General features: G+C 41.1%; 1 protein-coding gene across 3 annotated transcripts in view; it reads right to left on the minus strand.

The window, feature by feature from the left end:
* kank4 (KN motif and ankyrin repeat domains 4) overlaps window positions 1-23,820 on the minus strand; it is a 73,556-nt gene that overhangs the window by 26,095 nt on the left and 23,641 nt on the right. For 2 of the 3 annotated variants that reach the window (XM_072389094.1, XM_072389093.1), the window contains exon 2: window positions 3,179-3,316. The exons of the other annotated variant lie outside the window; for it this stretch is intronic. The gene's annotated coding sequence lies outside the window, so the exon portion shown is untranslated. The remainder of the gene's footprint in view (window positions 1-3,178; window positions 3,317-23,820) is intronic. 3 annotated transcript variants of the gene reach the window in all.

A 23,820-nucleotide genomic window follows, 5' to 3' on the forward strand; every position in this document is an offset into this window, starting at 1 on the left:
AATGATGCAAGGACTTACTTCTGACATACCTGATCACCTGCAAACACACAACTGTCTAAATGCACCCATCTCTTCAACATTTAGAATCAAGTCTTTGTTTCCTTATCAGACCTAAGATTCATGTACTTAATGATTGGTTATTTCTAAATTCAGAAATTAAGATGTTTTAAGGGGTAATGTAGAATGTAGAAAGTTTAAATGAAGTGACAGCTTAAAAAGATGCACTTTGGACTATCTGCCATGGACTTGACCTGACTGCTACCACCTGTCGAGCCTCTGTCTAGGAAAAGATAACTTTTTCGCCACGCCTTCCTTAAAACGGTTACTTATCTTTTTTTCTCTGTTGCATGAGCTTTATGCCTTCATACACAGACTGAGAGTAGCTTCCTTCCTCAGACTACCATTACAGCCCTGTAGGAGTTTTCCAGTATGAGGAGCAGTTGCCTGCTTTCATTAGTGAAAAAGGAAGTGACACAACATCTATTATTCATTGGAGCACACAAGCCCCTCTAGTTGGAACTTAGCTATTATTATGGCTGCTTCCGTTGGTGGATGTAAATGAGAGTGTTGAAGCTAATTAGCACTTGGCCATCTGACAATACCAACAGTAGCGGATGTTGAAGGATACTGAAAAAGAGGCAGAAGAAGAGATAACAGAGAGAGAAACAAGATGGGAAATGGGCATAAATCTATGAAAAACAAAGTGGAAGAGAATGATATCAGGAGAGTCAGTTTTATAGTCAGATTTAGAGGATGGGGTGGGTGGTAAAATATAAAAGAGAAATATATCAGAGAAGGACAAAAGAGTATGCTGCGATAGAACACTGGATCATTTACAATGGCACAATATCCCAACGCATTCTCTCCTATTGACTGACAGTGAGCATCTCACACATACAATGAGCCTTGAATCTTTGTCAAGTTCTAAAACATGCTTCTTACAAATATCCTAAATAAGATAAAGAGAATCTAATTAAACATACAAGACAAATAGATACTTCGCAATTTATTTCTACTGGAAAATGACTGGTGCAAAAATAAGTGTAATTAAATATTTCAATTAACGTTTGATACATTTATTGTATTGTATTTAGAACAGTTACAACTCTAGGATATCTGTAGGTTAGTTGACAAATAATGCTTGTTTCGGGCCCATTTTCAAGATTTTTTTTTCATTAAGATTAGAGCTTTGGATGCTCCCAAACATTAACTTTATTCTTTTTTAACCACGCTTCAGTGGAATGTCTGTTTAGAACTGCAGGCTTCCAGTGTGACCTCTTTTGAGATTCTGTTCATGAACAGATTTCTTGATCATTTTCTGTCCAATTTTGAAAAGCGTCAAAGCAGGCCCAAATCATAATACTACCACCACCATGTTTCACCAACAGAACACATTTCTTACTTTGCAAATCACTTTTCTCTTTCTCCAAACATTAACACTCTTATTTAAATCAAAGTTGAATTTAGCTCTTATCATTTCACAAGCATATTTCCAGCAAACTGCAGATCAACTGCACTGCTGCTTTTGGAGAGCAGTGCCTTTTGTTCTTGCAGGATTGCTGTGAACACTTTTCTCGTTCAGTGCTCCCCTGAAGTTAAACCTACAAATACTGTCTCTGCCTCTGACAGTCACATGTCTTTTACTGGGAGGTACAGTTTCCATCCACAGATCTTTTTGCTGATTAGTGTTTTGTTTCCACTGTCTTTTTATACTGACCCATCTTAATCTCACAATAAATGCTGGTAATCCACTTGTTTTATTCTCTGACATGAAAGTGTGCTGCTGAGTTAAGTTGCTGAGGTGTGTGCTCTGCTTTTTACATCATGAACTCATTAACATTAACATCAGTCAATGCAAGAGCACGTCAGTTGCTTAGAAGTTACCCTTCTTTTTGTGTCTGGCTCTCAACCTTGAGCTCTATTACATTCTGTGTAGGATAAGAATGGTCTTGAACTTATGTGGCGTGCAAACTCTTTAAACTTGGTACTGTAACCTTTTCCAGCTTTTGAGCAGTACTTATTCTTAAGTTCTCAGAATCTCCTCTGTTTGTGTAATGATACATCTACAATCTTGTGTTGTGAAGCTCAGACTTTGATATAGCCCTGCTATTTAAGAGAAACAGGGCACCTCACTAAAATCCTATTGACTGAAAATAGACACTAATTTCACCTTTATATTAAGCCCAAGAGATTTACTTCCTGAACCACCCACAGATAAGTAATGGTCATTTATTAGTTAATAAAAAGAATGCATCATAACTTATAACTTAACTTAACTTATAGTATAAGTATTATAACTTTATCCCATTTATTTAATTGTGTTATCCTTATCTACCTTTTAAGACTAGGATGAAAATCTAATATTTCATTTCATGTTCAATAATTTACAAACATTACAGCGCCACTGTAAAAACACACAAAATTACTCACAAGATAAGCAAAGCAGATGAGTTAAAACACTCTCACATAAACATAAATTCTAAATAAATATGTCCCCGCTCTTTACTTACTGAAAAAGGCAAAACATATGAAGCACCTACAAGATTATATCCTGCAGCATTAGAAAATGTCAGGCATTCATGAACTAAATCTTTAGTGCATGCAAGCACTCACAAAATTCTTGCAAGCACATAATTATTCTCCTTGTGATAAAAAGTTAGCCAGACAAAGTCAAGAGGTCCAAAACGGCAGCACATTCGACAGGGCAGACAGAATAGTTGGGAGCAAATCAACACATAAATATGTACTCTTTTGACATGATCACAACCTCCCAGCTGTGCCTCCACTTCCAGAAAAATACACAAGTAGGATAACACAAATTAGAAAAATATCACAGACATATAGCACACAAGCACACAAATGCACACTGCCTTTTCATCTTTTCACAATTTTCTTCATATCTCCAATAAACATGTGTAAACTATGTTTTATCCTGCAGAAATGGAGTGAAAAAATAGTAGAAAAAGAGAGCTGAGGGTAACAGATTAAATTATCAATTTTAAAGTAAAAAATGTAATCAAGGTAGATGTCAACACAGATATGAAGAGAGTTAAATATTCACAAGACACTATAAGACTTAAAGATAAAATAAATGAAAGCGCATGATTAAAAGATAAGGAAAATGGAAGGATACGTTAGAGAATTTGAGTTAATTCATAGAGTGGAATATGCTTCTCACCTGCCATGGAGCTCCTCTCACCTCCTGTTTTTCCTGTTTCTGTTTCTGTGAAAGCTACTGACCCTGTCTGTGAAGAGAGAGAGAAAGAAAGAAAGGAAGAAAAAAACAGAGAGAGGAGGGTGAAAGGGTGGGAAAGGGCTGACGTTTTGGCAGATGAAGTAGATGAGAAGAGAAGAGAAAGAAGAGAAGAGAAGGACAGTTGGTAAAACTATTAGCTCTCCCAATTGCAACTAAAAATGTGAAAACACAAAACAGAGATCCACCACCTCCCTCTGTGTTATTTGTGCAGCAACTGTAACTGGGAAGAGAGTTGATGAAAGTATGGGATTTCCTTTAGTGCAAATGGTTACAAAGGAAATATTAAGCACAGTAGCCTTTTTGTTTTAAAGCCAATGCAAACTTTTTGGTGCTGGGTTGTGATCACTCATTTTGTGTGTAGTAAGTGCATGTGTGGTAATGTCTGCATGTTTGCCTTGAGCCATACGGCTCGCCCTACAGTAAACTCCCACCATGCACCAGTCCAATTATTACTGGAGTAAAAACTACCCCAACTGAGCTGCCACAGGGCCACATGGGTCCAACTTTCACCATGTCCAGATCCATGCTGCATCAATGCTTTCATCATGCTTTCCAGAAGCTCCAGATTTTTAGTGATCTATAAGGTACATATTCATACATCTGTCAAATCTAACAAGTAACCCCCCTAGATACCCCTGACTGGCTCACTAACGGTAAAGCTGTGATGAGTAAACCGTAGTGAGCCCAGACGGCTCTGTAGTGTAAATGACTTAAATAATTTACTGCCTTTTAAATAGGCTAACTGCCCAGGCTAATGGGTCCTCTTTTATCTTTCCTGCACCAATCCCTCAGTCCGCAAATTCTAATTCTTTGTACAGCGAATATGAGTTAACACCTATTCAAAAACAGCACAGCATCAAGCACACAACACTAAATACGCACATTTCACTGGCATGCCATGTGAGTGCTCATATGCACCTGACTTAATCATAGGGGTATATGGGAAAGCTGTCACATTTCATTTGAATCAAGACTGAGAGGAAAGGTTTTGGTTTGTTAACATTTACACTGTTGTAGGCTCAGCTGCTAATGTGCCTCTTAACTGTGTTATGGACAACACTGTTCATGTGAAGACCTTTTTTCTTAAGGGTGCTGACTCACACACAAACCCTTAGTCAGACATAAACTAAGACATCGGTCACAGATTCTGTGACTAAATCCTCCCCTCTATGTATATGTCCAACACTGCATAAAATTGGTTCTCATCCTTTCATCTAAAGCAGTGGGGTGAAACAGGGTGTAATGTACCCTCGGGGGTTAAGCTTCTCTCTTGCTGATCACATGAGCCTTCTCTTGTCAGGTGTGATCAGATTTTAAACTCAAAGGACCTTTGGAGTCTTGCTGCTCTTTGGTCTTTTCTTTGTATGTGAAGGTAAGACGCTTTTTGTTTGTCTCATATCATGTAAATACCATTATGATAAAATTCAAGTTAGAGATGGTGTGCATTGATCATTCTCTCTTGTAGGCGAGAATTGGCCATATTTATTCTTTACAAACATATTTTTTATTTGAATTCTTTTGCAAAGATGAGTGAATGATAAATATAGTGAGTGACTAGTTTATTATGAGGGGAGATACTCTGGAGAGCTTCTTGAAGGTGGGGGTGGCAAGCACCAGATGATATTCCTTGGAGGAACGAAGGAGTCCAGGGATAACTCTGGTCTCTATGTGAGCACTGAGATAGGTGGGAGCAGACCCAGAAATCACTTTATTTGCTAGCATTGCTAGCATTAGCAATTGGAATTTGATGCGAACAGATGCAAATAGCCAGTGTTGCTCAATGAACATGTGACATGCCCTTTTCAGGACATCGAGAAATCAGATACGCCACCACGTCCTGGACCATCTGTAGCGGTTTTATTCCACAAGCCGGGAGGCTCATTTGGAGGGTGTTGCAGTAGTCAAGGCAAGTAATAACCATGGTTTGTATCAGGAGCTGGGTAGTTTGTTGTGTCAGGAACCGCCTGATCTTTCTTATATTGAATAGTGCATTGCGGCATGACCGGGCAACAGAGGCTATATGCTCAGAGAAGGCCAGTTGGTCATCAATCAAACTCACACACACCTGTTTGAAGCATAGGATGACCTGAGTCTGATCAAAGACCCTCAGAAATCAGCCAGAGACCACCTTACTATGGGCTCACATCAGCCAGTATAATGACATTCCAACTCATGATTACTCAGTGAGCTCTGTAATCAAACCACACATTTAAAGATTTGCATCTGCCTGTTGCACTCTTGTGATATATGACACACAAACACAGCCTTGTTTCTGTATTTCTGTGAGACTCTTCATTGACCCTAACCCCTACAAGTGAATACCTAACACTAATCATTATCCTGACCTAAATTTAATGCTAACCATAAACACTTTTATGGCCTTAAAAAGCTATTGTGGCAGGAGTTCCCCATCAATTGCTGTTTAAAGTTCCCATTTGGATGTTAAAACAAACCAAGATTTATGGGGTGAAAATAACTCCAAGTATTTCTAAGAATAGTAGCTTTACTGCAGAAACCTGCTGCATGCAACAACTTAGTAGGCTAATATGGATAACTTGGTGTGGACATACTTCTGGCTTCAGAGACCTTTATGATGTAAAGTAATTAAAATTGGCAAGCCAACATGCATTTGTAAAGGATATGTATGTTTAAAGAAAGTACTTTATATCAACATTCCATCTCAGGCAAAAATACACAGTTAAAACGATTAAAATAACAACCATCAGTGTTCTGCAAAGTCTGACACCCCAGGATTCTGCAAATGTATGTGTCTGAATGTGTCTGGCTGTGCGTAAGTGTGAAAATGTAAAACTGCTGTACTTCAAAGCCTATAAACATGTAATCTGGTCTAACAGCTTGAAGTTATATACAGAATGTTTTAACAACTGTGGGAGTTACAAAGATACATTCTAATCTCAAAAATATTTGTAAAATGCTGCATCTAATTATAACTAATGATTAGTAGAAACCTCCAGGCACCTGATTTTTTTTTTCTTTTAACACAGGTTCTACCAAAAATGGAGTTTCATTGTCAGATATTTAAACTCAGCAGGCACTTTTTAGAAAATGATATTAGCTTTGGGAACTGTAGTTAACATCAACGTTCATTATGCTGCCGTAAACACTGCAGCTTATCAGTAAAAATGCTCAATAACATAATATTGCGTGTTGTTTCCACAGTTTTGGAACACTGGCACTGTGAGATTTTTGCAATCCTGCAACGGACAATTATCCATGTGTTGTCTGCAGCTGGTGTGTGAGTTTGTCTAAGTTGGTGCAAAATACCATTAACTGTTTTTACTGGCAAAGCTCACAGTTCTCAAACATCACATCCATAAAAGTTTATCAAAAAAGTACTAGATGAGCACATAACAAAAAGTTATCTAATTTCAAATTTTCAATTTAGGATGTATATTATCTCTGCACAACAACACCTGAGTGTGAAAATGGGACTGCATCTTACACCTTAAAAAAAATCTGGTATTAATTCATTTAAGAAACACTTTTTTTTATTCAGTAACGTAATTATTCACAAGTGAGACAATGATCTGCTAGGGGGTACATCATATTTTGCACCAATACAGCAATGTTTAGTCCTGGCATTCTTTTCATAGCATTACTGTGGGTTCATTAATCAAGCAAAGCTTTACAATTTTGAGCACATGAGTTGTTTCAATGGATCCTTAAATCTGGTTTTAATTCATAACAAACATCACTTGTCGTGTGTATGTATTACTGAGACCATACATCATTGCTTGAGTTCACACATACATACATCTTTGTTTGAGTAAGCTCTCAAGCTTCAGTCCATATATAGTCTCGACTGGCCTCGCAGCACTAGCTCGTGATAATCTTGATATCAACCAAATCCCTATCGACAAAAAGAATGTGTGCTTAATGTTTTTGCTTTGTTTTTACTGCTCTGTTCTTTCGTTCCTTCCACAAAAGCACATGTATACACAAGACGAGAATAACACTGAACATACACACTCGTACAAAGTGTTGCTGGCAGACACTACTGGTGAATTTTCAGCTCCAGAAAGCGTTTGTCTGGTCAAATATTTAGTTCTGTGCGTAGGTGAATGTGTGTTACTTTATATATCGCAAGGAGGAGAGACAGTAGCATAATACGATAAAAATTTTAGTAATTTAGGAGTGAAATGGAGCACTGCTCTTGACATTTTGACAGTTTTTTTTTTTTCTGTCTGCAAAACCCAGAAAAAAAGACATTTTGACAGTTGACTGAGCAGTGAATCTGAATTCAAACAATATGCTCGGAAACCAGAAAAATAATAATAAAAAAAGATTCAGGCTATGACTAGAATTCCCATGGTAGACGCATGTGTGTCTGTGTTTATGTGTTGCTGGTCTATGACTTGCAGATATCCTGAGGAAGGCCAGTTGCTGATAAGGCCTTCAGGCAGGGAAAAGACTGTTTATACGTTGAAACAGACGCCCTCAGAGCTGACCACAGTACACACCTCCCTACTCAAGTGGAAATCATCTGAACGATCTTGAGCAGTGCATGCACATGAAAAAAAGATTAAGTCAAAAGCAGCTGAAAAGACACATGACTGCAGCTTGAAATCCATAACTGACACTTTTGGTTCATTGGCCATCCAGTTAAATAGTATGCATGCAAACAGAATAAAAGAACTAAAGGCACTGCTTTTAAAGCACTGTCTTAAACTTTCTTTCTTGAGCCATGGGGGTATTTCATGCTACCTCAGTCATATTTTCATTCTCATCTCTATTTGTACTGTATATTTAGGTGCAGTCACTGTATAAATGTGCCAGCTGACAGAGAAGCAAAAATAAATGCATTAGGCAGAGGCCTCCTTATTCTCATGCTAGAAAACAACAACAGGAAAACAGAGTTCTACTCTAGCCCCATATTTTGTATCCATCTGTATTTCTTACTCTGTTTATTTTGACTAATCCAGATGCCTCCCTTTATGAAAACTAAAAGCACATTTAAGTGGTTTGCCCTGTCATTTAAGACTCTCGTCAGAACCCTACAAGATTTACTAAAGTCCATGCTAAATATAACAATGTGTCATTCTAGCTCCAATAGAGATCCTTGCTTTGAAAGAGACGCACAGAGGGAGAGCATCTGTGCCATGGTCCAACATGTGCCTAACAAGAGCTTTCCTCAGTGTGAAAAATGTAAACAACTGAACTGAGCAAGAAAAGACGGCCAAATAGTTCCATACCACAGACTGGCACATGCAATTCCGATTTTTCCCAGATGAAGCACTGCAGATGTTACGTGACCATGATTGTCCATGCGATTTCTGACTTTTCTAGCCAATAAGCCACAACACAAAAATCGATTACATTTCTTGTTGGTTCAATGCACTACGCTGAGATGAAGATGTGTATCAGTATCAGAAATTTAATCAGAGAAGTTTTTGAACGTGCACGTTTTCATCAGATGCGATACAGTGCAACCAAAGCTCAGCCACAACATAATCAACTTTAATTGATTTTGGACAAGGCACTCTTCAGTAAGAATTGGCTTGAGTCAAATTGCAAAGTCAAAGAAAAACTTTAGAATGACAAAAATTAATAAAACAGAGAGAGAGATAAAAAAAAACAAAAAAAACATAAACTCTTTTAAAAGACTGAAAGGGACAAAAAACAATTTAATCTTCAAGTGCACGTGAAATATGGCTGAGCAGATCTCCCTTCCCACAGACTGCCTCTTTCTGCCGAACTGAACTATACTGACCCACGGGGGCGATACATTGCAGACAGCAAGCTGGCCTCTAATATCACTCAGAATCACTACATCCAAGAAAACCACAGCAGCAGAACACAGAAGGATGAGGCACTGATATAGTTTATGTCTTTTATTTTATTTGCATTTTACGGTGTTTGTCAAGGCACGGTACATTTTGTATTGGCATGCTACTGAGATCCAAGGACTCAGGTCAGCTGGTCCAGTCCAGACTAAACATGGAGAAGCAGCATTTAGCTGTTATGCTGCAAATAAGTGGAACAAACTGCCAGAGGAGATTAAACTGTCACCAAATGTAAACATTTTTAAATCCAGGTTAAAAACATTTCTTTTCTCATGTGTCTATGCATGAAATCTGCACTGTATCTTTTAACTTATCTAGACTGTTGCTTGTTTTTATTAATTTTAATTAATTTTAATTATTTTATTTCTTTCTATTTATGTTCTTTTTCTGCTCCCTGCTGCAATGCTTTTATTTTATGTAAAGAACTTTGAATTGTTTTGTACATGAAATGTGCAATACAAATAAATTTGACTTTGACTTATATTTTTGACCATCAGCCAGAAGTCACTGAAAGCCTACAAATGATCACACACACTCATACACAAGTGGAGCTAACTTGCTATCAGGAACAGCTTGAGGCTGAATGTCCAGCTCAAGGACAGTTTGGCTTGTAGAGAGCAGAGGATCAAACTGCCAACCCTGTGGTTAGTGGAAAACTGACTCTATTACCTGAGGGACAGACACCCTGAGTTAAGAAATCTATCCAAGCCCATCACATATGCTTAGAGAAGATGATTTACAGTAATTTAACAGCACACAAGTGTAAACAAGCTAAAAACAATACATAAAGTTCAGGTTAAAAATATCACTGTCATGGTTGTCAGTTTTTTGGGCTTTTTCAATAATCATATATGTAATCATGTCTTTATTTTGTTTAACCTTTCCATCTGCCTGTGATTAGTCCACTCTTGCTGTTTTTCTCACCTGCTCCTTGTTGTCAATTTGCACACCTGTTTCCACTCAATTGATCACCCACTGTGGTACTTAAACCTGCAGTCTCTGTTTAACTGCCCTGACATGTTCCCTTATTGCCTTGGTTTAACTAATTTGATTCATTGGATTTTTTATTTCTATTGTTAGCTACTGGGTTCTTTTGCTGGTTAACTTTAATTTTTGGATGATATTAAATGTTCAGCACAGATTATGGGTTTGGCCAAAAGGGCATTGCACAAGAGCTAAAAGAATGACCACATTAAAGTAACACCAGAGAATTTGCCTCCCCCTAGAGTTGTGGGATGTGACACAACTGTCATAAATACAAATATCCGTGTGGGCCCTGCACATGTACACCAATGTACATGAGTTTGTTGTCATCTTGAAGAGACCACAAAAATGTCAAGCGACCATAAAGCAAAATTAAGGCAGATACAGGTCTAGAAGTATGCATAAAAAAGTCAATGTGCTTCAAAACAAGTTGGCTCATAGTTTCACTAGCTTCTCTAGTGTTGCTTTAAGATAAAGGAATGATGAAATAATGAGACCACAGTTTGGTTAACCCATCCATAGATCATGACATCTTCCCAGTGTTTGTATTTCACCTGCATTTTTCATTTGCTCTCATCATAGCCTTACTCTGAAAGGACACAGAAGGATCAGATTCAAGATGCATATATGTACCTTTTTTAAGTTTTGTTTACTATTGTGTGATGTTAGCCCAACTGGAGTCCACAGTACCTTGATATGAAAATGAAAAATTAAGCAAATTGATATTGCTTTATGAGACAACATACCTTAAGAAATTTTAAAGAAGACCTACTTTTTATGCTGTGGGTGATTTGTATGAAGATGTTGTGAGCGGAGATGATGATTCATGAAAAATATAGATTTGGTGGACTGCAAGTGACTTCCAAGATTACATATATTAATGTTTGGAAATAACAAGTTGTATACAAGTGTTAAAGTCCACTCAGAATGTTTGAGGTCTCAAAGACAGGTTTTTTTTCTCAGCAGAGTGTGGAGTCCTGTATGGGAGCTTTTTCTTTATTTATATTTGTAGTATCCTTTTTTTTTTCTTGAGTGTGTCTGTCGCTGTTTCTATGTGGATTCAAAATTGATCACAGGAGTGAGTGAATGTGCTTGGTTGTTTGTCTCTGTGTTGGCCCTGTGATGGACGGGAGACCTGTCTAGGGTGTATTCTGCCTCTCACCTGATGGCAGCTGTGATGGGCTCCTACCCCCACCCCTCACCGCTCTGAATAGGATGATTGATGGATGGCTTCTACTTGGTTTCATTACTTTTTCTGTTCTAAGTTTAGGCCACCGAGCTCCTCGGATAGGTTTAAGAAAAGCTTGTACTTTGTGGTCCTAATAGATATTTTCACAACATCAACATGCTGCAAGTCAAACTTCTCTACACAAGTCTCACCAATATTGGGGACTCCACCTCCTATCTAAAAAGTGTAATCCTCTGTCAATTTGACCCCCTAAAACAATCTCTCAAGGTCACTAACAGTAATTAAGAAAAACCTCCACAACTCAATCAGTGCCACCCTGTACTCGTAAAAAACAGCAGTGTTTGCCACATGGCAACCTATACTCTCAGTGATGGCAATTTGTTGATTTTAGCATGAAGTTACATGGGGTCACAACCTTGTCTGAACAATTCCCTGGAATCTCTCCTAACATAAGTGAAAACAGAAGGGAGGAATAATGCATTGTAGGTCAGAGGTGTGTTGATGTTATATTGATTTAATCTATGGCGGTTCCTCAGTCTTTAAGCATATCATGTGCAATATGGTAATAAAATGGTTACTATCAAAAGGCCTGACAGAATATGGGGTAAAAACCATAGGAATGTAAACATCATTTTATACAACATATACTCATCTTATAGTCTGCAATAGTCCAGAACGCTGAATATTACTCACATAAATCAGAACCATCTTCATTTGCCTTCAGGGAGCCTATTGTGTTTATTTAATGTTTCCCTGTGACTTAAAAAGGGAAAACCAAAACATAGGATGCTTAAGTCTTTATAATTCAAACAAAAATGCTTGGAATCTTTAAAAACTGGGGCCATATGTTGAGAATGACTTTAGGGATTTGCATAATTGCTGATAACAATGGAAATAAATTATTTGGACTAGCTCCAATTATAAGCAAACAAGAAGAATGTGGACTGTGGCATTTTACTCCTACTCATTGTTTTTTCTTTATCATTCTGAGGAGGGGTAGAGAAGAAATTTATCAATAAAGATGAAGAAAAAGAGGAATGTAAGGAGAGGCAAGGCTGGTGACTAAGCTTGCTAAGCTTCCTACCATCTATTTCAAGAGTTCAAGTTTGACTCGCAGCCCTTTTCACATGTCACACCCACTATATTATCTTTCCTGACACTCTGCATGGGTCCCCATCTTAAAAAAGCCAAGTGTCTAATCTCAGAGATTAAGTACAACCAAAAGGGTAGAGGTTTGTTAAATGACATTGTAGAGTAAAAGCTGCCCATGGCTGTAAAATAGTAGGTCACGGTTAAACCTTTTCACTTTTTCACCGTCCTTCTTTGTCCACCTATACGTTATTTGCCTCCCCACACTGATGAGCCCACTAAAGACAACACAGTACTGCAGGCAGAAGGATTGCACGGAGAAGGAGCAGTTGGTTTTATAGCAAAAGATGTTGCAATACTCACTGGCTTAAATGCAAAGCAGTGAGTGAATAAATTGACCTTACTGAGTAAAAGACCACTACATAAACAGCATTTTCTGATTACTTTAACCTGAATAATGTCATATTCAGAGTAAGCAATAGTCACATTAAGCTGTGTGTACACCTTAATCACACTATTACTTCCAAATGGAGTCTTCATAGCATCTGGCAAAACTCGCTGCTTCTTTACAATCCGTGGCTTCCAGTCCAGATTTGACAGATCTGCTTATAAGATACCTTGGGCTTCTTTGTAAGACGTTTTGTTTCGGGATTTGTTTTCATAGATTTGGGTTGCTGGATGGGTATGGGTAAAAATATACACTTGTGTTTACAAGCATATTTGTCACTGTGCAGTGGCAAAGATTTGGGTAATTGCAGACTTGTTCTACAAGCTTGTTTTCCAAACTTCACACCATTTTTTCCGCAGTTGACCCTACTGCCCTACCTCAGATCGAATTTGTCCATACACTACCCTTTTGGGCACCTACATGTTGCAGCTTGCAAACGCATAGCGTTATTTTCTGATGACACGCACAAACAAATGCAGACTACGCGAGGCAGCCATGATAAACATGCCTATCCATTATAAAAAGCAAGTAAGGTTTAGGTCTATACATTCTGAATAATGTGGGAGTGAGACCTGGTCCTTTTCTTATTTATTTATTTATTTTTTTGGAAACATCAACAATAAAAATATTATTCGTATTATGTGGTTAGAACTGAATCCATTTAATTTAGACAACTCAAATGTTTGAAGAGATTTCAAGTGATGAAAGAACTCTAAATTTAATAGCTTATTGTAATAGTGTGTATGTGTATGTATCTATTGAAAAAGATAATGTAGTATGCAGTCTTAAAAAAAATTCAGAGTATATAAGTACAAGTATATTAACAGCATTCAACTGGCTACAGCATGTTTTGCTATGGTTGATTATCGCTCAACCTCAAACTCTTTATCTAACAGGAAATATCTGTATCAAGTTTGCTTGGCTGAGATAGCCTGACATGTTCGTGGCCACACAAATGTTGAGCCGTTGTCTCAGACCTTTGCCTCTACTGTGAAATATTTGCTTCTGTATCGGTGCATGCTGGCACGTTTCTCAGTTAAAATGTTGATGTCTTTACTTCACATTTTCTTTCACTCCTCGCCTTCTGTTTTTCTGTTTGTCTTTCAGATCGAATAAAGCTTTAGTTTGTTTTTGTATCTCCAGCTGGAATTTGCCATTACCTATTCCTATGGTTGCTGCAGAGATAGATGACTTCTATTAGACAGTGATAGATATAATGAGGTGAGTTGAGCAGGGGGTTGGCTACAGAAGCAGGTACACCCCATGGGACAAAGTGTTTTGATAGATGCGGGTTCAATAAAATTTGAGCTCCAACCTCAGTGGATTGGAAGGTTACAAGGATATATCCATTGATAAAATGCAGGTGTCCCAGATATTCCCTACCATCTCAGTTTTTGGACATACTGCATGCTTCCTGAGAGCTGTTCATATTTGAGTGAAGTGGTATGAATTTTTCTGAAAATTTGTATCCACCTGCTCATGTGGCAACGTGACAGATTGATTGATACTGCAGCAGCCACAGACTGCATCGCTTCATTATCTCTGGGGCAAATAATCTAAGTTGCTGTTGCCATGAACATCAAGTAGCTACATTTTGCAGCAGGGCTGAGTGAGGGTTGTCAGGCCATACTGAAAATGCTTACAGCACAAGATCAAAACTTTATTTTTTTTTCACGACTGACGTGATGAGAAAGACAAGTGGAGGGAAGAAGCACACCCCTCACTTGAATTAATATAAAACATGTGTTCGACTTCCCCTTCAGAATTCTCTACAAATCAATTTGCTGATACCCAACCTAATGTTTTTTCTCAGCCGACAGTGACGTGGAGAAATACGCTCTCCTCTCAAAAGTAAACAAAAATGTGTGCATTTGGACATTTTTAATTATCAACATCACATCATCTTTGTTATTTCTTCTTCCTTTCCCTGCTCAGGATGTGGTTTAATTTCCTCTCTAGGCCATGACTCATTTGTTTTTCTTCAAGCTCTTTCCTCTTTGCTTTCTTTTTCCACGGGTCAAATTCTAATTTTACAATTCTCCACCTTTCCTTTCCAAATTACCTGACCACTTGTCTCTCATTACCCTCCCTCCCCACAACCCATTTACCAGAGCAAATTATTACCATTTTAGATTTCTAGGAGCCACAGATAAACACTTCCCAGCAAGCAATACAGCATTGTAGATGATTGCTTGCCCTAATAACCAACATAGGCCAAAAAGCTGCATGAGTACAAACACTTTTACAACTCTGCATCACCCAGCTTTGCTTCCAAAGTACCGTATTTCCCTATCTCATTAACCAACTCCCACTTTTTCAATCACCAGGCTGTCTGTACTGCCGTGAGCGGAATCAAAATTTCTGAAAATAAAACATCTCAGTCTGAGTCACACAGCATAAAATGTAATGTATGTAAGAGAAAGTTTTCTCAGGGGAAAATTGATTTTCCACTCGGTTGCACTGGCATGATCCATCACTTTTGCATCTTGCAGAGCCCATGAAGAAAATGTTGGTCAGAGATATAGGCTTGTTGCTGCATATAGCTGTGTGAGGTGTGTTAGACTGCACTTTTCTAACCTTGTCTTTCTAATTTGCATTTGATTCTCATTTACATTAACAACATATATGCACTGTATATAGAATATGCAGCATTTTTTGTCAACAGTCACGCACCTATGAACACATCAGGGGCAATGTACGGTTTGTTGTCTTGCCCAATGACATTTTGACAAGATGACATGGTTTGAACTGAGCCACTGACCTTTCAATTGGAGGACAACCACTCTACGCTCTGAACCAAGGCCTCCCCTGAATTTTTAAGCATTCATTTTTATTGTCATTGCAGTATCATGAGGTTTAGAAAACAGCTGATGATGGATGAGAGAACATATAACATCACTCCTTCTGTGTTGACAGCAGCCTAAGGGGCAGGCGTTACTAGGAGACTGGAAAAAAGCTATCAAACAGTGATTTATTTATTTAGTGAAATTTGATTCAAAGTGATTGAATTGTAGGCAAAAAGAAGATTTGAAAAGAACCAACCCGGCTTCAGAAAACTAACTTAACACCAGCCAGAACCTTTCTCTATCCTTATCCAAGTGCATATGTATTTGGGACAAATTTTGGAAGAGACTCTGTTTCTCTGTTCTTTAATTGTAACTATTCCAGCTCCAACAAGTAGCCTTCAAATGTGCTAAATTCATTTTTCAAGCAGTTAAAATGCAATAAACTGGTTTATTTATGATTTATGTATCAATGTTATGTTAACCACTACATCTTGTACAACAGATGGAGCTACAGGAAAATAACGAAGAGAATTTTATCACTTTTTAGCTGTCGCCCTGCCCCCACTTCTGACTAAATTCTTCTTATAACATAAAGAGCTGCAAATCTTACCCTTGTGTTCTTGGTAATCTGATATGTGAATTTCATGATTTTGACATCAACTCATTATCACATATCAAAAACATGAGTAGTAAGCCGATAATACAGTGACTGCACACCTGCAAAAGAGGGTTGCAAATCCAAGATCTAAATCTTGTTGAAAGCCTGTAGATTTTTTTTGTTATTGTGAAACATGTGGCCATCCATCCATCCATCATCTGCCGCTTATCCGGGGGTCGGGTCGCGGGGGCAGCAGCTTGAGCAGAGAAACCCAGACGTCTCTGTCCCCGGCCACTTCCTCCAGCTCTTCCGGGGGGACCCCGAGGCGTTCCCAGGCCAGCCGAGAGACATAGTCTCTCCAGCGTGTCCTGGGTCTTCCCCGGGGTCTCCTCCCAGTGGGACGTGCCCGGAACACCTCCCCAGGGAGGCGCCCAGGGGGCATCCTAACCAGATGCCCGAGCCACCTCATCTGACTCCTCTCAATGCGGAGGAGCAGCGGTTCTACTCCGAGCCCCTCCCGGATGACTGAGCTTCTCACCCTATCTCTAAGGGAGAGCCCAGACACCCTGCGGAGGAAACCCATTTCGGCCGCTTGTATTCGCGATCTTGTTCTTTCGGTCACTACCCACAACTCGTGACCATAGGTGAGGATGGGAACGTAGATTGACCAGTAAGTAGAGAGCTTCGCCTTCTGGCTCAGCTCCCTCTTCACAACGACGGGTCGGTGCAGAGCCCGCAACACTGCAGACGCCGCACCGATCCGCCCGTCAATCTCCCGCTCCATTCGTCCCTCACTCGTGAACAAGACCCCGAGATACTTGAACTCCTCCACTTGGGGAAGGATCTCATTCCCGACCCGGAGAGAGCATTCCACCCTTTTCCGGCTGAGAACCATAGTCTCGGATTTGGAGGTGCTGATTCTCATCCCAGCCGCTTCACACTCGGCTGCGAATCGCTCCAGTGAGAGCTGAAGGTCACGGCCTGACGACGCTAACAGAACCACATCATCTGCAAAAAGCAGAGACCCGATTCTGAGGTCGCCAAATCGGACACCCTCAACGCCCTGGCTGCGCCTAGAAATTCTGTCCATAAAAGTTAGGAACAGAATCGGTGACAAAGGGCAGCCCTGACGGAGTCCAACTCTCACCGGAAACGTATCCGACTTACTGCCGGCAATGCGGACCAAACTCTGGCACCGGTCATACAGAGACCGAACGGACCCTATCAAGGGGTCCGGCACTCCATATTCCCGGAGCACCCCCCACAGGACTCCACGAGGGACACGGTCGAACGCTTTCTCCAAGTCCACAAAACACATGTAGACTGGTTGGGCGAACTCCCATGCACCCTCCAGGATCCTGCCGAGGGTATAGAGCTGGTCCACTGTTCCACGGCCAGGACGAAAGCCACACTGCATCTCCTGAATCCGAGGCTCGATTATCCGACGGATCCTCCTCTCCAATACCCCCGAATAGACCTTACCAGGGAGGCTGAGGAGTGTGATACCCCTATAGTTGGAACACACCCTCCGGTCCCCCTTTTTAAAGAGGGGGACCACCACCCCAATCTGCCAGTCCAGAGGCACTGTCCCCGATGTCCACGCGATGCTGCAGAGGCGTGTCAGCCAAGACAGCCCTACAACATCCAGAGCCTTGAGAAACTCAGGACGGACCTCATCCACCCCCGGGGCCTTGCCACCGAGGAGCTTTTTGACCACCTCGGCAACCTCAGCCCCAGAAATGGGAGGCCCCGTCTCCGAGCTCTCCGACTCTGCCTCTTCCGAGCACGTGTTGGTAGGATTGAGGAGTTCCTCGAAGTACTCCCCCCACCGACTCACAACATCCCTAGTTGAGGTCAGCAAAGCCCCGTCCCCACTGTAAACAGTGTTGACTGTGAGCCGCTTCCCCCCCCTGAGACGCCGGATGGTGGACCAGAATCTCTTCGAGGCCGTCCGGAAATCGTTCTCCATGGTCTCACCGAACTCCTCCCAGGCCCGAGTTTTTGCCTCAGCAACCGCCGAAGCTGCAGCCCGTCTGGCCTGTCGGTACCTATCAGCTGCTTCCAGGGTCCCACTGGCCAAAAAGGCCCGATAGGACTCCTTCTTCAGCTTGACGGCTTCCCTCACCACTGGTGTCCACCAGCAGGTTCGAGGGTTGCCGCCACGACAGGCACCGACCACCTTACGGCCACAACTCCGATCAGCTGCCTCGGCAATGGAGTCACGGAACATGGCCCATTCGGACTCAATGTCCCCCACCTCCCCCGGGATATGGTTGAAGCTCTGCCGGAGGTGGGAGTTAAAGCTCCTTCTGACGGGGGATTCTGACAAACGCTCCCAGCAGACCCTCACAATACGTTTGGGCCTGCCAGGTCTGATCGGCATCCTCCCCCACCAGCGGAGCCAACTCACCACCAGGTGGTGATCAGTTGACAGCTCCGCCCCTCTCTTCACCCGAGTGTCCAGGACATACGGCCGCAAGTCCGATGATACAACCACAAAGTCGATCATCGAACTGCGGCCAAGGGTGTCCTGGTGCCAAGTGCACATATGGACACCCTTATGTCTGAACATGGTGTTCGTTATGGACAGTCCATGACCAGCACAGAAGTCCAACAACATAACACCACTCTGGTTCAGATCGGGGGGGCCATTCCTCCCAATCACACCCCTCCAGGTCTCACTGTCATTGCCCACGTGAGCATTGAAGTCCCCCAGCAGAACGAGGGAGTCTCCGGTAGGAGCATTCTCCAGTGCCTCCCCCAGAGACTCCAAAAAGGGTGGGTACTCTGAACTGCTGTTTGGCGCATAGGCACAAACAACAGTCAGGACTCGTCCCCCCACCCGAAGGCGGAGGGAGGCTACCCTCTCGTTCACTGGGGTAAACCCCAATGTACTGGCACACAGCCGGGGGGCAATAAGTATGCCCACACCTGCTCTGCGCCTCTCACCACGGGCAACTCCAGAGTGGAAGAGAGTCCAACCCCTCTCAAGAGGACTGGTTCCAGAGCCCAAGCCGTGCGTCGAGGTGAGTCCGACTATATCTAGCCGGAACCGCTCAGCCTCGCGCACCAGCTCCGGCTCCTTCCCCAACAGAGAGGTGACATTCCACGTCCCAAGAGCTAGCTTCAGTAGCCGAGGATCAGACCGCCAAGGCCTCTGCCTTCGGCCGCTACCCAGCTCACATCGCACCCGACCCCCTTGGCCCCTCCCACGGGTGGTGAGCCCGTCGGAAGGGGGACCCACGTCATCATTTCGGGCTATGCCCGACCGAGCCCCATGGGCACAGACCCGGCCACCAGGCGCCCGCTGCCGGGCCCCACCCCCGGGCCTGGCTCCGGGGGGAGGCCCCGGTGTCCCATATCCGGGCAAGGGATCACGAGGTCCAAATTTTTTGTTCATCATAAGGGGTCTTTTGAGCTGTTCTTTGTCTGGTCCCTCATCTAGGATCTGTTTGCCTTGGGTGACCCTACCAGGGGCTTAAAGCCCCGGGCAACATAGCTCCCAGACTCATTGGGGCACACAAACTCCCCCACCACGATAAGGTGACAGCTCAGGAGGGAGAAACATGTGGCCAGTGACAGATTTAAGAAATGAGATAAATCTTATAAATGGTTTGTAAAAGTTCTTCATATGGGCTGCATGCCTCATAGCCAGAGGATTCCTGGTTTGACTCCCAGCTGTGGCCTTTCTGTGTAGAGTTGTGCCCCTGTATGCGTGGGTTCTGTCCGGGTACTCCGGCCAAAAACGTGCACGTTAGGTTAATTGGTGATTCCAAATAGTCCCTAGGAGTGAGTGTGAGAATGCATGGTTATTTGTCCTTGCCCTGTGATGGACTGGCGACCCTGCTTCTCGTCCAATGGCAGCTGGGATAGGCTCCAACCCACCTGCGACCCTAAATTTGATTAAGCGGGTATGGAAAATGGATGGATGGATGGAGGTTCTTCATATCACACAGAAAAATTAAGTTACTTGGCCTGCGTGCAACTACATCAGGCTGGAATATGTCAATATGTCAGAATATATCGGATCTTGAATAACTTGCCTCCTAACAGCAACAGCAGCCTATAGGTTATATTCTATACAGCATCTTTATTGGCATTAACCTCACTATATGTATGAAACACATTTCCAGATTAAATTGTAGGGTGAATATAAATCAAACTTCCTCCATCACCCTGTTTGGATGCTGCAAAGCCTTATAAGATCAACTGGTTTCTGGAAGCGGACACATCTCATTGTAATCTTTGCAGAAATAAGTGAAATCTAGGCATTTCCCTTCTTTTTTCTTCCTTTGTCCATGCAGGAATAAAACCCAGTTGAAGACACATGCAGTACCATCACCTATCCTCAATTCTGGTTTAAAGGCAAAAACATTCTTTTTTTAAACTAGTTCCATAAAATATCCCATGAACTCACTTCCCTGGTTCCTTATCCTGTACGTTATAATGTTTTTGAGCTACATTTCTGTTCTGCTTCAGATTTATGTATTTTAGCTTCTTCCTGTTTTGATTGAATTAACTACAGTGCACAATAATGTGCACGGCATCCTCCTTTAAACCGGTTTACATTACCATAATTATGTATTCTATAATAACATCTCCCTATATTGAATACCAATAAATTGCATTTTTATGCCTCTGGATTTTAAGGAGGCAGTGGCGTTCAGAGATCGCCATACTCAACTCCACTAAATGTCTAATCAGCTTCAGTAAATGAAGTGAAAAGACCTGTGTGGGTCAGCAGTCTTTAAATGGGTCACACCTGTGGCACAGGTGGTGCCTATTCATGTCGCTGCTTGTGAAGAGAAGATGAAATGTGGAACAGACACAAAAAATACATTTCCTCTGACCCACAGCTTGCAGGATCTGTCAGCTTACTTACACTGCCAGTCCTCCACTATTGTCTTCTCTCTGTTTGACTGCCTCCTTCTGTGCCGTCTGCTCTCTTCTCTCACTCTTATCTTATATTCCTTTTTATCATGACTCTTCATCTCCTCTTTTGTCCAGTTGAGCTCAATGCCCAGTGTGGAATGTCTTACTTTCCTCTACTTCCACAGGCAAGACATTTAACCACTTACAGCACACACTTAATGTTATAATTATTGTCTGGGTGTTTCTAACTCATTTGACAGTACAAAAGCTCACTGCATTACGTCACAATTACGTCAAAGAGTCCAGACTGACCAGTTCATTACAGCTACGAGGAGAAGCCTTCTTTAAATAAACCTGTGTGTATGTCTGTGTGAACTTGTTTTTTTTTTCCTTTCATGATTTGAATGGAAATCTGATTGTACACCTTCTTAAGGGGACTCCCTGTGACTGTCTTTGAGGACATAATCACTGTTCCCAAGATGAAAAGTGATTTAGTTTTTCAGGTTAGTTAGGTTTGATAGTGATAAGGAAAAGGGGCTCGGGAATGCATTGTGGTTGTGGAGAGTCCATATTGTTAATATAAAAAATGTGTGAGTGTGTGTGTGTATAAAAGCTCTAAAAGGGCAAAAAAAAGATCTAAGGATACCGTAATTTAATGCACTAATCTCAATTTGATCCTAATTTGTTGGGCTTCTATATAAACACATTGAGTAAAACTAAATCCATCCATGATCCCTGAGAGTATCATCTGTAAGTGCCATGTTAGTGGAAACAAAGAACTAAGCAATTAATTCCAAGGGCAGCTTTTATCATGCTGTAAACCAAAAAGAAAAGGTACACAGATAGCTCAACTGAAAGAGGAAGAAGGGAGTATTCCCAGAGCATGGGAGGGATATCAAATTCAATCCGTCTCCCACTCCTGTCCTTGCTGCCTCTTCCACAGAAAAAAAGGGTCGTCAAGGTCACTTTGTTCTCTCTCGTACTATCTTTTGTACACAATCAGCTGCACACTCATATCAATATTCTCAGAGGATAGGCAACATTCTCACTGATAATGGGAGTAGTGCTTTAATTACTTAGTGCAATGTTTGACTGCTACATACATACATACATGCATAAGCACCGTTAATGCCCACTAAGATTTTAAACAAATAAAATTGAAACCATTCTAGCATCAGTCACATCACTGTCAAGTTAATTGAAACACATAAAATGTATTGACATCACTGGCATAGTTGAAATCTTTATATAATTAAAAGTATGTATCCAAAATCAATATAAACTACAGCATATATAAACTATAGAATAAGATTAAATAAATGCGACATTTGCATATCAAGCTAGCCATTATGCTAACTGTCAGAGGATAAGACTCGCTAAATAAGGGTAATGTAGGGCAACACGCAATTGTTTTTCTTTTTTAACTCAATCCTAACCCTTGTAAGCATGTTGCATACAAATATCACAAAATAATTGTATTCTTTGCTGGCAGTGTTTTCCTACTTTACAATTTTTTTTTCTTTTAGAAGAAGAAATGGATGGATACTTTAGGAATAATACAACAATGGACAGAGATGATGGGACTTTAGTGGTAAAAAAAGTTTGAGGTTAAAAGGTTTGCAATGCCTTATCCAACTGTCAAGCTATATATATCTCAGTTCTTTTGGAATACAAAATAATGATAACATGAGTGCACATTAATCACACAATCCCAAAGCACAGGAAGTTTGAGCACAAAACCCAAAAACAAAGGTCAAGACAATGATGGCTACACATGATTAACCCTACCAAGATTATGGCAAGACTTTTTAAGATGTTTAATAAGCTTAAAAAAAATCTCACATTGCTCTCACATACCGTCTTTTTTTTTTTCAATCTGTAGTAAAAGACAGAGGCTTTATTCTGTTTCCCCTCCTAAACCTCAGAAAGCTCATGTCCATATTAGTCAGTTGAGGGGGAGCAGACAGACGGAGTGAGAATACAACTCTTCCATCATCGTTTTGTTTCCAAGGCTTTCCAAATTACCAGCTTCCTGAAATAGACTGCTCTCTGGTGAGATACATGTATTTATGTTCACTGCAGGACAAAGGGAGGAGATTCAAAAGGGATACAAACACAAAACACACAGTTGTTGAAATTTTTGGTTGAGACTAAGATTCATCCACATCTTATATAGCTGCTGTCATGTCTCTGTTCTGCTGGCAAATTTCATGCTTGCATAACAAGCTGTAAGAACTTAGCCTCCTTGATGTCCTCAATAGTTTTGAAAAGGAGTAATTCCATACCCTGGGGCTGAATCTGTTACCAGCTGTCATAATGTCTGTTGTCGGGATACAATTTGAATTTGGGCAAACATGCTGCAGCTTACATGGGCCTGAGGTGAAGTTGATTGGATAAGACATCTGTAAATCAAGCAGAAATGCCCCCACATCTCAAAGAAAATTTTCACTGACTTGGTATTTCTATAAAGGAAGAGTTTTCCCTTCACCTAAAGTCCAGTTAGATTTGTTGGAGCTAGCCTCTAGTGGTCAAAATATAGAACTGTAGCTTAAGGCAGCAACACAAAAAGTTTTGACATAGTAAGGACACTGGCATTCAGTCATCAAACTGCATATTGACACACAATGACAACCATCAAATAAAATTGATGGGAACACAGTGTGGTTTGGCTTGAAGGGAGCTGGTTTACTAACAGAGACTTGGGTTGTGTCATCGATTAAACTCTGAAACAAAAAGCTGGTTGGCAGACTTGAGGCAGACTATTCAGTGGCAGTTCAGATGTTTATATATATGT

Source organism: Leuresthes tenuis, unplaced genomic scaffold (assembly GCF_036924035.1).
Source record: "Leuresthes tenuis unplaced genomic scaffold, fLeuTen1.0.hap1 SCAF_7, whole genome shotgun sequence".
Lineage (NCBI taxonomy): Eukaryota > Metazoa > Chordata > Actinopteri > Atheriniformes > Atherinopsidae > Leuresthes > Leuresthes tenuis.